General features: G+C 40.2%; 1 protein-coding gene across 6 annotated transcripts in view; it reads right to left on the bottom strand.

Annotated features, from left to right (window-relative positions):
* The window catches only part of LOC131360294 (A-kinase anchor protein 13), a 72,122-nt gene extending 64,871 nt beyond the window's left edge, over window positions 1-7,251 (bottom strand). For 4 of the 6 annotated variants that reach the window (XM_058400563.1, XM_058400566.1, XM_058400567.1 and 1 more), the window contains exon 1: window positions 4,343-4,486. The gene's annotated coding sequence lies outside the window, so the exon portion shown is untranslated. Of the gene's footprint in view, window positions 1-4,342; window positions 4,488-7,044 lie in introns of those variants that run through there. The other 2 variants (XM_058400564.1, XM_058400565.1) reach the window with 2 other exon arrangements.
* Window positions 7,252-12,424: the final 5,173 nt, after the last annotated feature.

Raw genomic sequence — 12,424 nt, 5'->3', positions numbered from 1 at the left:
CCATAGCATCTATTCCTGTGAAAGCGCAGCAACGCTACTTGTTAAAGACACAGCTTGTCATGTTAGAATATATAACGTATGCCAAACAACAGTGTGGTCTGCGATATGTTTAGAAGACTAACACCTTGTAGCTGACACTGCTGTCACTTTAATATGAACACCTGTACTTCTGCTAAATCATGTTGCAGCAATGCAATGCATAAAATCATGCAGATACAGCTTAAAAGCTTAAGTATGGGGGGAAATCATTGACTGCCAGAAGGGCTGGATAAAGTATTTCAGAAACTGCTGATTGAGGCTTTTCATACACAGTATTGTTTAGCAAATGAAACAAAAACCTTGAGTGAGCAGCAGTTCTGTGGGTGGAGAGAGGTCACTGGAGTATGGCCAGACTGGTCAGAGCTGACAGGATGGCTACAGGCACTCTTTACAACAGTGGTGAGCAGAAAAGCAAGTCAGATTGCACAACATTAAGCTCCTACAGCAGCAGGAGACCACATTGAGTTCTTCTTGTGTTAGTCAAGAACAGGAATTCTATACTGGTCACAGGATCAAGACTGGAAAAACATTCCCTGGCCAACTGGAGACTGGTGAAAAACCAGCACATCTGGTTTCTGAAACCAGACCTCCTGGCTCTAACACCCATGTCGTTGTCAAAGTCGCTCACATAGCATTTTTTCTTAATGTGAACATTAACTAAAGCACTTGACTCGTATCTCCACTGCCGCTATATGATTGACTGACTGAATATTTTATAGGTACACTCTGCGTACACTAGGTGTAGGTATATTGTTATTATTATGCTTGTTATGTCTTCATGCATTGGTGGTGTTTCCAACCAATCAGGCCATCATGCTTACTTTCAATCTGTATTTATTTACTAGGAATGATTCTCTTTTGGTCAATTATCACTGTTGATTTTATGTCACCAAACGGAGAGGTCTGTAGAGCTGTGGCAGGGCCACAACCGCGCTTAACCCTCAAGAGTCATCTGATCCAGTTGTCTCTCAGTGACACCTGATAACACAAGTCTGTCTAATGTAGGTGAAACTACAGCTTTAATACGCATTTTTCACCACTGTATGTTTTCGCATCATTACAGTGGACTTAATTTATTCATCCCGACAGCACATGATGCTGGATGTTCCTCAACCTTCTATATCTCTACCAGTCTTTTCTTTTTAATGCCATGAGACGGAAGTTGAAGAAAGCAGCTTTTCTATTCTATTCTAGTTAAATATTTGAGCAGTCTGCCTAATCAATAATTTAACCCCTGTATTTCTGCTGTGGGGCTTAAAAATGTGAAGTTGTAAGCAGATACTTCACTGCACTGGAAACCATAGCATTGTTTTGTACAGTATCATATCTCTCCCAGTTCCACCCAAGCTAATTTTAATCCACCTCTCGAATCCCGTGCTCCACCCAACACTTCATTTTTCCTTATTGACACCAAAAACAAGGATGTGGCCCAAAGCTGAGCTAAACCGTACAGATTATTTAAAAAAAAAATAGAACTGTACAGAATATACTGGGAAGTGAATTTGGATTATCCTGAGAGCGAGGAATTTATTTACTATAGCACACTCACTCATTAATGTAGAAGCGCTGGATTGTATATTCTAGTTCACTAACTTTGTTATTTACTGTACCTCCTACTACCTCTGATCTATTTCAGTCCCACAGATCTTTTGGCTCTTAGGTTGACTCTCAAGCTACATTAGTCACAGTTGACTGAATCTGTGTGTGTGTGTGTGTGTGTGTGTGCACGTGTGTGTGTGTCTGTGTAAAACACAGAGAGATAGATCAATGCTGTGTGTGTGTGTGTGTGTGTGTGTGCACGTGTGTGTGTGTCTGTGTAAAACACAGAGAGATAGATCAATGCTGTGTGTGTGTGTGTGTGTGTGTGTGCACGTGTGTGTGTGTCTGTGTAAAACACAGAGAGATAGATCAATGCTGTGTGTGTGTGTGTGTGTGTGTGCACGTGTGTGTGTGTCTGTGTAAAACACAGAGAGATAGATCAATGCTGTGTGTGTGTGTGTGTGACAGAGATTCAGATATGTGTATATGTGAGAGACACAGAGAGAGAGAGAGAGAGAGAGAGAGAGAAAGAGATGGTGAGAAGCAGATAGAGAATGTGTGTGTGTGTGTGTGTGTGTTGGTGTGGGGAATGGTAGGGGGGGTTAATGTTTAACCACAGAGTTTGTTTAACTGTTCCTCTATGGCCCAGGTGTAACTGCCCCCTCTCACAGACAGTTCACAAAAAGGACAACAAAATGCTATCAACTAAATCAAGCCAGAAACTTCTACTGCTGTGAAGAAGACCATATCATCCTCACTCTTTATTACTGAAGGATTTTTCCTTGCTGTCATGTTGTACCCAAAAAAAAAAAAACTCTCATGCTCTGCAAGCCTTAAACCCGAAGCATTTACATTTAATATTTATAATATTAAATTAACATTTTTAATAACATTTTTTTAAGGCTATAATATTAAACAAGTATATCATCAAACCTCAGTTATTAAAATTCTGGAGTGAATAATTATTTCTCATACCGACTTCTAATCATCACAGTTATAGCTGCGTGGGCTTTTATTCAAGAATTCAGAGCTACACTATATTGCCCAAAGTGTTGGGAGACCCCTCCGATTCATTGAAGTCAGGTGTTGTTTTTCAGGGGTTCGCCTTAGTTCCAGTGAAAGGAACGCTTCATGCTTCAGCATACCAAGACATTTTGGACAATTTCATGCTCCCAACTTTGTGGGAACAGTTTGGGGATGACCCCTTCCTGTTCCAACATGACTTCGCACCAGTGCACAAAGCAAGGCCCATAAAGACCCATAAAGGGTCCTGACCTCAACCCGACAAAACACCTTTGGGATGAATTAGAGCGGAGACTGCTCTCGTACAACATCAGTGCCTCACTAATGTGCTTCTAGAGGAATGGTCAAAAATTCCCATAAACACACTCCTAATCCTTGTGGAAAGCCTTCCTAGAAGAGTTGAAGCTGTTATAGCTGCAAAGGGCAGACCAACTCCATATTACATTCATGTGCATGTAAAAGCAGATGTCCCAAACCTTTTGGCAATATAGTGTATAACAGACTGTCTTATGAAAGATTTTTATCATAGCAGCAGTATGAAGATTCATTTCCGCTGATAACAGATCATTTTTGGACTTTTGCTGTGCAAAAGTAAGAACTGGCCCTGCACCAAACGGTCTGAAAAAGTGACTCTGGAGCTGATTTCTTTCCAGCCCAGCCTCACGTGGCGTGTCAGGTGATGACACTTAGCTGAACACTTCCTAGATCTAGATTTGCTCTTCATTTGGGCTGACCTTTTTCTAGACACCTCTTCAGCAGTGATCGAGAAGACGAATGAGAAACGCAGTGTAATGAATGCAAACGATTATTATTGGATTATTATTGTTCTTATTGTGCACTTTTTCCCCCCAAAATGCCTATGGAGGAAAAACTAAAAGTAGCTAGACTTTGCTGGACACCTTGTCTAATCAAAGTGGCAATTAAGCAAAAGGACTAAAGATTGAGCAGTGAGCTTAGTGGTTTTTGGTTTGAATGAAAGTGCTACATCTTTTCATATTCACGCACCCACAAACAGAATTGAAGGCAGATTCCTATCTGTGTGCATCCATCTAATCTCACCATCACCGCTTAAAGGTCATGTCATGATCATGCTCTCCTGTAACTAACAGGAAACAACTGATATTCACTGATAAAATGGGGCCAAATGCTGCATTAAATGTTACCACCGTATCTTGTTGCTTGTTTAGTGGAAATTCAGCTGAAGTGTAACCCAATAGGCGTGGGGATCAGATGGTGAATTAGGCCGAGCGCTGCCAGACAGACGTGGCTGATCTGTAAGCTTCGAGCGCCTCTAAACTCTTTTCCTGCTGATGATAAACTCCTCCAGATTTGAGTCAGTTTGCTGAGCATCACATGCTAACCGACTATCAGTTTCACGTAATACTGAGACTTTTTAACCTAGGTTTATTTCCTGTAATAAAGAGTACAGGGTTATAGTGATGGTGTCCTTTGTTAAAGTCTTTAAACAAAGCTTGGGAATTGAATTTACACATGAAATTTTATTCTATTCACCAACAACAGCTTTAAACTTTTGGCTAAACATTCACACAGACTGTTTTCACTGTTTCAAATATAAAATGGCTCCAGGTTTTTTTGGGTTTTTTTAGCCATCTTCAAACCCTTTGTGTCAGTATGGTTTGATATGAAACAGGCAGTTCATTTCCAGCTCTTACAGGATGCATGTCTTCTTTTTTTTCTACCTCACAGGTTCTAACACAGGGTTTCATTTTCAGGCTCTTACCTTAACTCTTGCGTAGAACCCCGGTTGGATCCAACACCTCAGCATTTGATCGCAAAAGTCCGACTTAAAGAGCGTCTTTGTGTCTTCCCAGTGCATGGCACGTTATGTCACCCCTCTGTTATTACTGGAAGCTAAATGCGGCTTTGTGCTCGAGGCAGGAGATAAGGGAGGTGACGTTGCGTGGGGGAGGAGCGGCATTCACTTCAGGTGTGTGTGTGTGTGTGTTGTATCCCTGAAGCTACTCATTGCTCTCTGAGGCCTCCTAGGTTAATGTTCTGCTATCAGGTTCACCCTCTACTTGTATTCTTGTGAAAGCAACTCATCATTGACCTCTTTGGGGTTTTTTTTCTTTTTACAGCTTAATGCTTTACAACATCTAGTTTGCTGTGGCATTTTTTCATCTCACACCCAGACTTTAACTGAGGGCAGGTGTCATCATTGCTGTTGTTAATGAATACCAGTTCAGAAACTACCAAAACTGACAATAAGATCAGCTTATGTTTATGAACACAATAAATAAAACAAACCGTGCCGTTAGGTGAGGCTTTGGCTCTGTCCCAAATCCAACTCACTGTGCTATTTCTAGAAGGACAAATTTCCTGATTTCTCTATAGCGCAAATCTATTTCTGTTTCTACAGTAACTGTGAATTCATAGGGGCATGCACAGCTATGGGGTTTTTTTTTTGCATTAGATTGTTTATAGATGCTACAATGCAAGTGATTACTCGTAGTTATAAACATCCAAAAACTATGACATGTCCTTTTTTAAGTAGGCCTAATCAAGGGCAAATTGCTGTGATATAATGGGAATAAAACACGACGTCTGACGATAGCAACCGTGTCACACTACTCTGTTGTGTTGATTATTTTCCTAAACTTTCCTGCGAGTAACCCTGACACAGGTTTGAACGAGGCATAGAGGATAGCACTGTTTACAAATGTGTGCTAGAAGTATTCATTTGACACCAGACGTTCTGCTGCGCAAGCTGCAACAACGTGTAATCACACCAGCTTCCTCACACCAGCGTAAAACAAACATGGCTATCTGCCTGCTCTGGACCTTTGTATAAATGGCAATTCTGCTTGTTTGTTTGTTTAGCTGTTTTGGGTTTTTTTTTTTTTTTTTTTTAATCTCATTGACCCGAGCTTGTATGGATTCTCACTTTTTTTTCAGCCTGCTATTTTGTCTCCATGTACGTTTGTTCATATTACAGTGAGACAAAAACAGCAACAAAAAATCCACAAAGCAGAGAAGTGTGGGTAGATAAAAATGTCTGATGTAGGCTGAAATGTCCATCAATGCCTCCAGAGACAAGAGGAAAGCTTGCCGTCTGTAGGGGGTGAAAATATGTACCAATACGTTGTGGCACTAACTTGCATGTCTGTTCATTATGTGGAAAATTCTTCAATATGATACCTGACATCTGATACATACACATGCTCTCTGCCAGCATCTTTTTACCAAGCCGTGAGAAATGACTTACAGTTTCACTCACTGGCGCCTGGTCAGTGTCACCGTGGATCCGCAGCCTATCCTGGGAATGCTGTTCGTGATCCAGGAATACACCAGATAAAATATATTCACAAACCCTATCACACTTAAGGGCAGACAATTTAGAATCGCAAGTCCACCTACTGCCATGTTTCTCAAAGGTGGAAAGAAAGCAGAGAGAAAGCCCATATGGACATCGCCAAAGACGTGAAACTTCACACAGACAGGACTCAGAGGGATCTCAGGATCGAACCCGGAACCGAAAAAGTCAAAATGAAAGGCATAACATTATGAGTGCTGAGAGGTGAAGTGAATAAGACTGATTATCTCCTCATCATGGCACCTGTTAGTGGGTGAGATATATTAGGCAGCAAGTGAACATTTTGTCCTCAAAGTTGATGTGTTAGAAGCAGGAAAAATGGACAAGTTTGACGAAGGGCCAAATTGTGATGGCTAGACGACTGGATCGGAGCATCTCCAAAACTACAGCTCATGTGCGGTGTTCCCGGTCTGCAGTGGTCATTATCTATCAAAAGTGGTCCAAGGAAGGAACAGTGGTGAACCGGCGACAGGGTCATGGACAGCCAAAGCTCACTGATGCACTTGGGGAGCGAAGGTTGGCCCGTGTGATCCGATCCAACAGACGAGCTACTTCTATTGCTGAAGAAGTTAATGCAGGTTCTGATAGAAAGGTGTTTGTTGTATTTTGTCAGCAAAAGGGGGGACCAACACAACATTAGGGCGGGTGGTCATAATGTTATGCCGGATCGGTGTAGATACCTATTTAAAGTAATTCATTCAAATAATTTGGACCTCAAGTCCAGCTCCATTTAAAGCAATATATTCTTCTTAAACCTGTCAACTTTTAGTAAGGCTAGCAAATTAAATAATAATAATAATAATAATAATAATAATAATAATAATAATAAACACTAAATAGTATACTGAGAAAGGTATTATATTTATGCTAGGACTTGAGTTTAAGCCATAGTTAATGTGTAATACAGTAGTTTACGGCTTCAGACCTCTCTTTAAAGGCTTTAAACTTTTTCACGAGTCAAAACGAAACAACAAAAGCATCTCTCCTTATTTACAAAACATATTTGTTCCTGTTTATTTGTTTAAAGGATAAACATTTCACGGTATTTAGTTGTATTGCTAAACTAAAGCAGAAGTTCTCACACTAGTTCCTGCATCGCTTTAACTTACCTCAGCTTCAGAAGCTTTGTATCACAAATGGTTCCTCTTTTTCAATCACATAAGCGATCCTTAAACATGGCAAGCGTTTTAATATCGCACAGTTTCAACAAACAAAGCTACAAAATGTCCTTTAAAGCACTTTAAAAAATGAAAAACGATGTAGAGTTTTTGCTGTGAGAAACAGCGCTCGTGCTGAGCTCCAGCGGCGGCGCGTGCGTTTCTAATGGCAACATCAGGAAGAGAAGGAGGAGGAGGAGGAGGAAGAGAAGGAGGAGGAGGCGCGCGACAATTAAAGAAGTGATGGAGGGACAAGCAGTCTGCAGAGGTCTCTCTCTCTCTCTCTCTCTCTCTCTCTCTCATTATTATTATATTTAATTAATTAAAAAGTAGGTCTGAATTATCATCCACTGAGCCAATTAAGTACTTTTTATCTATGCATGTAACGATCAGGCATAACATTATGAGCACTGACATGTGAAGTGTTGATCTCCTCATCATGGCACCTGTTAGTGGGTGGGATATATTAGGCAGCAAGTGAACATTTTGTCCTCAAAGTTGATGTGTTAGAAGCTGGAAAAATGGACAAGTGTAAGGATTTGAGCGAGTTTGATGAAGTGCCAGATTGTGATGGCTAGACGACTGGATCAGAGCATCTCCAAAACTGCAGCTCTTGTGCGGTGTTCCCGGTCTGCAGCGGTGAGTATCTATCAAAAGTGGTCCAAGGAAGGAACAGTGGTGAACCGGTGACAGGGTCATGGACTACCAAGACTCACTGTGGGAAGCAAAGGTTGGCCTGTGTGATCCGATCCAACAGACGAGCTACTGTTGCTCAAATTGCTGAAGAAGTTAATGCTGGTTCTGATAGAAAGGTGTCGGGATACACAGTGCAGGACGGGTCAGGGCTGGTTTGGGCAGCAAAAGGGGGACCAACACAATATTAGGCAGGTGGTCATAAGGTTATGCCTGATTGGTGTGTATTTAAAAGAAAATTCTCTCTCTCTCTCTCTCTCTCTCTCTCTCTCTCTCTCTGTCTGTCTTAATAATTGTATTAAATTAGAAATCATTGCATGTTATGTCTCTTATCCTTTTTTCACTGTTTTCTTTGTGACTTTGCCTTCTTATACGTTTCTTCTTGTTAAGAAATTCAAAAAACTACTACAGTTCTTTTAAGGCCTAATCAGATTTATTATTAGGAATAAGGCTTAATAAAGTTATTTATATGGTTTAAAAACTTTCTTTTCTCATATTTTAAGGTGATAAAATTCATGTTGCACGATTTTTTTTCTTAAATAAAAAGGTAACTGATCACCAAAGAGGTGTTTTGCATCACAAGCTTCTTTTGGTTGTTATTGTCATTGTCTTCCTGGAGCTACAAGAAATATTTTATTGACCAGAATTCATTTTTATTAAATGGGAGTTTAATCATCACACACCTGCCACAAAAAATAAAACATATTTATAGAGCCACAGACTAAATCACTAAAATAAATTACATTTCAAATCAAACTGTGAATATATCATTGAATAAATCATTCTACAATTAATTCTAATTATGCTGCTGCCTTTAAACTCGAACCCGAGACTGTTGCTTGTGTGAATCGGTACAAAAGGAATACAGTGTCACAAACTGTATAAATAATCTGTTTAACGACTCAGTGTTTCCAAGATACTAGTAGCTACAAGCAAAATTAGATTTATCAACAAGGTATTTTTGATCAGACTCCAATTATGTTTTTGGGAGATGGGGGAAAGGAGAACCTGAAGACAGAAGATAAATATCTATACATAAATATAACTAGATAGATGCAGGCAGACAGACAGACAGACAGACAGATAGACAGACAGACAGACAGACAGACAGACAGACAGACAGACAGACAGACAGACAGACAGATAGATAGATAGATAGATAGATAGATAGATAGATAGATAGATAGATAGATAGATAGATAGATAGATAGATAGATAGATAGATAGATAGACAGACATGGGAAGATGGTATTGGGGCATAAAGCTAGCTCTGCATGGGCAAAGATGGCCAATATAAATCCACTGCCCTGAGGTCTGCTTGTGTATCTCTGATGTTAACCTACCGAGAAGCATTAATGATGTGCTGTGCTGGAATAAACAAGCAATAGCCTCTGCTTTGCTTCCTTAATTTGCCACAGTGAAATGACACTGACTTTTACAAGGACATCTGGTTTTGTTATAATGCCAGCAAATGTGGTGTGAATCTGATTTGAAGCTGTATGTGGACAAGCAGCTGTAGATTTCGCCTGTCAGAGCTCAGTGCTAGGGAAATAAAAGGCTGGTATATTAATATAAATATTACTTTTCAGTAGGTCTGGATTATTATCTGACCTGGAAGCAGAGGTTACGACCTGGACAGCAAAAAAGAAAAAGAAAAACAACTCCAGGGTCAGGCGAGGACAAGACTCATAGAAATCTATTGTAGTTATGTTTATTATGTAGTCTATTGTTGTATTGTATTCAAAATCTGATACTGACACGTCACTGATTGCTATTCAAATTGCTCCACTGTGTTTTTTAATGCATTTTTAATCACAGCATTTTGAACTGTAATAATCAGTTAAGTAATTATCGTGTGACCGAAATGTAGTATCAGCACATGCCTGTTTGTATTACAGTGTTGCCACAGGGACAGAGCTCTTTTTTAAAATCCCTTCATTGCCACTGTCTTCTCAAGCAAGGAGTTCTGGTGTTAGATAAATAGGAACCAGCAGGAGAAAGCCGTCTCTTCCATCAGCCATGCCGAGCCACACTTGAACACATTTGTTTGTCGCCAGGGGAGAGGGAACGTGCGCAGAATTGTAACGTGTCGTCTGCAGAACTGCAAAAAGTAGGGAGATGAGGAGCAAGCATGCCACAAAGAAGTACATGCAGCCTTTGTGCAGCGACAAAAGCGGTTTTGTAAGTTGAAGGGCTTGCTGGGGGAGGAATCGCAGCTGGCGGGGGTCGAGTCTTTGCCACAAAGCCTCAAGAACTCGAAGCAAAGTGCAGAAAAGACGCTGCTGCGTGCAGCTGACCTCATGAGTAATTTAAGACTAGATATATTTAATCAATCATTTCCACTGTCATAAACCAAGATTTAATGAACATGTGTAATTTGAGTGGAACAGCTGATTAAACCCTCATTAGTCATACATTAATTTGCTGAATCCAAGCCAAGTCTGATAAAGGAACAGTTCAGCTACAGTACAAATGAACACAAATTCTCCCCAGTTTAGTCACCTGCCACTTCCCACTCATGACATCCAGCCAGACACGTGAACCACTGTATCATTTCCAGCTGTGGCTCATGCTGTATCACAGGGCATGCATGAGCTCATAGATGCCCATGATTGTTTAGTGCCACAGGGGAGGGTGAATCTACCATCCCTCTTACTTACTTACCCAGGAACACAGTCAACGTCGCTCCCTTCACTCCTGGCTAAAGATGGCTGTGGCATCATCGGGATTCGAGCCTGCAATCACCAAAAGAAGTTTATTCACAAACAGCAAATTGTGGCAGCCATCATTTAAATCACAACCTTGTATTAATGTGTGTGTTGAAATTATTTCTGCATTTATATTTATGATTTGTTTTAGATTTATTTTATGATTTATATGTTATAAAATATGTTTATTTATTTATGGGTCTTTTTTGGATCCAAGTTTAGGAAGAAAAAGAAGAAGAAAATAGAAGCTTTTGTGTGTAACATATACATTACATTACATGTAGCACACTGAAATTGTCTTCAGATATCCCAGCTTGTTAGTAATCTGGGTTCAGAGCATAGGATCAGCATTGCTGCAACACATGGAGCAGAGAAGGTTATGGGCCTTGCTCTAGGGACCAACATTGGCAGGTCGTCTGTGCTGGAGCTTGGACCCCTGGAGCTTGAACCACCTTCTGGTTAGTGTTTTAAAGCTATGGGGGATGTTGTAGCTTAGTGGTTACGGTGTTGTACTACTGATCAGAAGGTTGTGAGTTTGAATCCCAGGACCACCAAGCTGCCCTTGAGCGAGGTTAAGCCTCAATTGCTCAGCTGTATAAATTGTAAGTTACTCTGAATCTGCCAACTGCTGTAAATGTAGTATACGTAACCTTTGTTTACAAGCCACATCACACCACCCAATCATTGATTATTTTCCTAATCCAGCATCCCCAGTCTTGTTTTATTCCTTACTTGGCTGCATTTCTAATATTATCATACAGTCACACAGTTAGATTTCCTGTTCTGTGTCATGTGCTTTAGAGACACTACTTTTTTACCGCTAAGAACATGAATAGCTGTCTCATCATCAGGTAGCAGGTACAGCCAAAAGATTCACATCAGAATTGTACATTAGAAATGATTTCTTAATAATATGGTTAAATTTAGTTCAATCCAAGTCGATTTTATTTGTATAGCACGTTATCCAAACCAGGATACTGATACACCATGAGTCATGTCACAGGTAAGGAATTCATCACATGCCTAATTGACAGACATCCTCAAGAATCACTAGATGGAGCTATCTATCCAAAGCTGTACACCTCCTCTACCTGCAGGTGATTTCACAGTTTAGTTTTTTTGCAGATTCGTCCATATTCATTGTAAATGTACTTTTCTCTTCTGTTCTGATGTAAGTACAATCAATTAGCTCGATCCATTTTTACATTATTCTAAAATATGAAATATTTCAAACATCCCTGGACTTGGTGGAAGGGTTATTTATAGCAGCATATAACGAGACATCTGAAATTGGTTCATTATCAATACAAACCCTCGCAACAGTTGTGACTAGAAGGCTGAGGTGGTCAGTGCGGGAGTCATCATCTTTAATGTCCATGATCATCTTTAATGTTATTTCATTTCCAACAAATGTCCAAGTTTCAGACAGAGATGTTAAGAGCTGCTGATCAGGTTTCATGCAGAATCAAGTTCAAATGCCTCGCAAACGTGTGGTGGATTGACAGGACGGGTTGACATCTGTCCTGGCGAGGTCCTGTCCCTATCCATTCATTAATTTCAGCAGATTTCAGACACACACTTTACATGCTGAGACTGAACCAACCGAAACCTGGGGTCTAGAAGTAAAGAAAATCATCAAGCTACCAATTTTATCTAAGAAACTACTATCAAACTCATCACGGCTTTCTCGACACTAAACTTCTGAGCCACTGGTACTGTTTTATTTCTAAATGTATTTCCATAACAGACGATCATTACAATCTTTGCTCAATGGACATTGCTCAGTTTCTTGTTTCCTCTGTTAGGTCTGAGGGTTTCTTTTTCATCAGCATGGAACAACTTACAGGAATACTCATAACTTACTGTGCTCCCTTTAATGGTTAAAGTTATGGCACTTATAAACAACTCTGATTATAGCCATTACGGACGTT

This window comes from Hemibagrus wyckioides, linkage group LG10 (genome assembly GCF_019097595.1).
Source record: "Hemibagrus wyckioides isolate EC202008001 linkage group LG10, SWU_Hwy_1.0, whole genome shotgun sequence".
Taxonomy (NCBI): domain Eukaryota; kingdom Metazoa; phylum Chordata; class Actinopteri; order Siluriformes; family Bagridae; genus Hemibagrus; species Hemibagrus wyckioides.
Note: the sequence above shows the minus strand (reverse complement) of the source record. Positions and strands in the feature narration are given on the sequence as shown.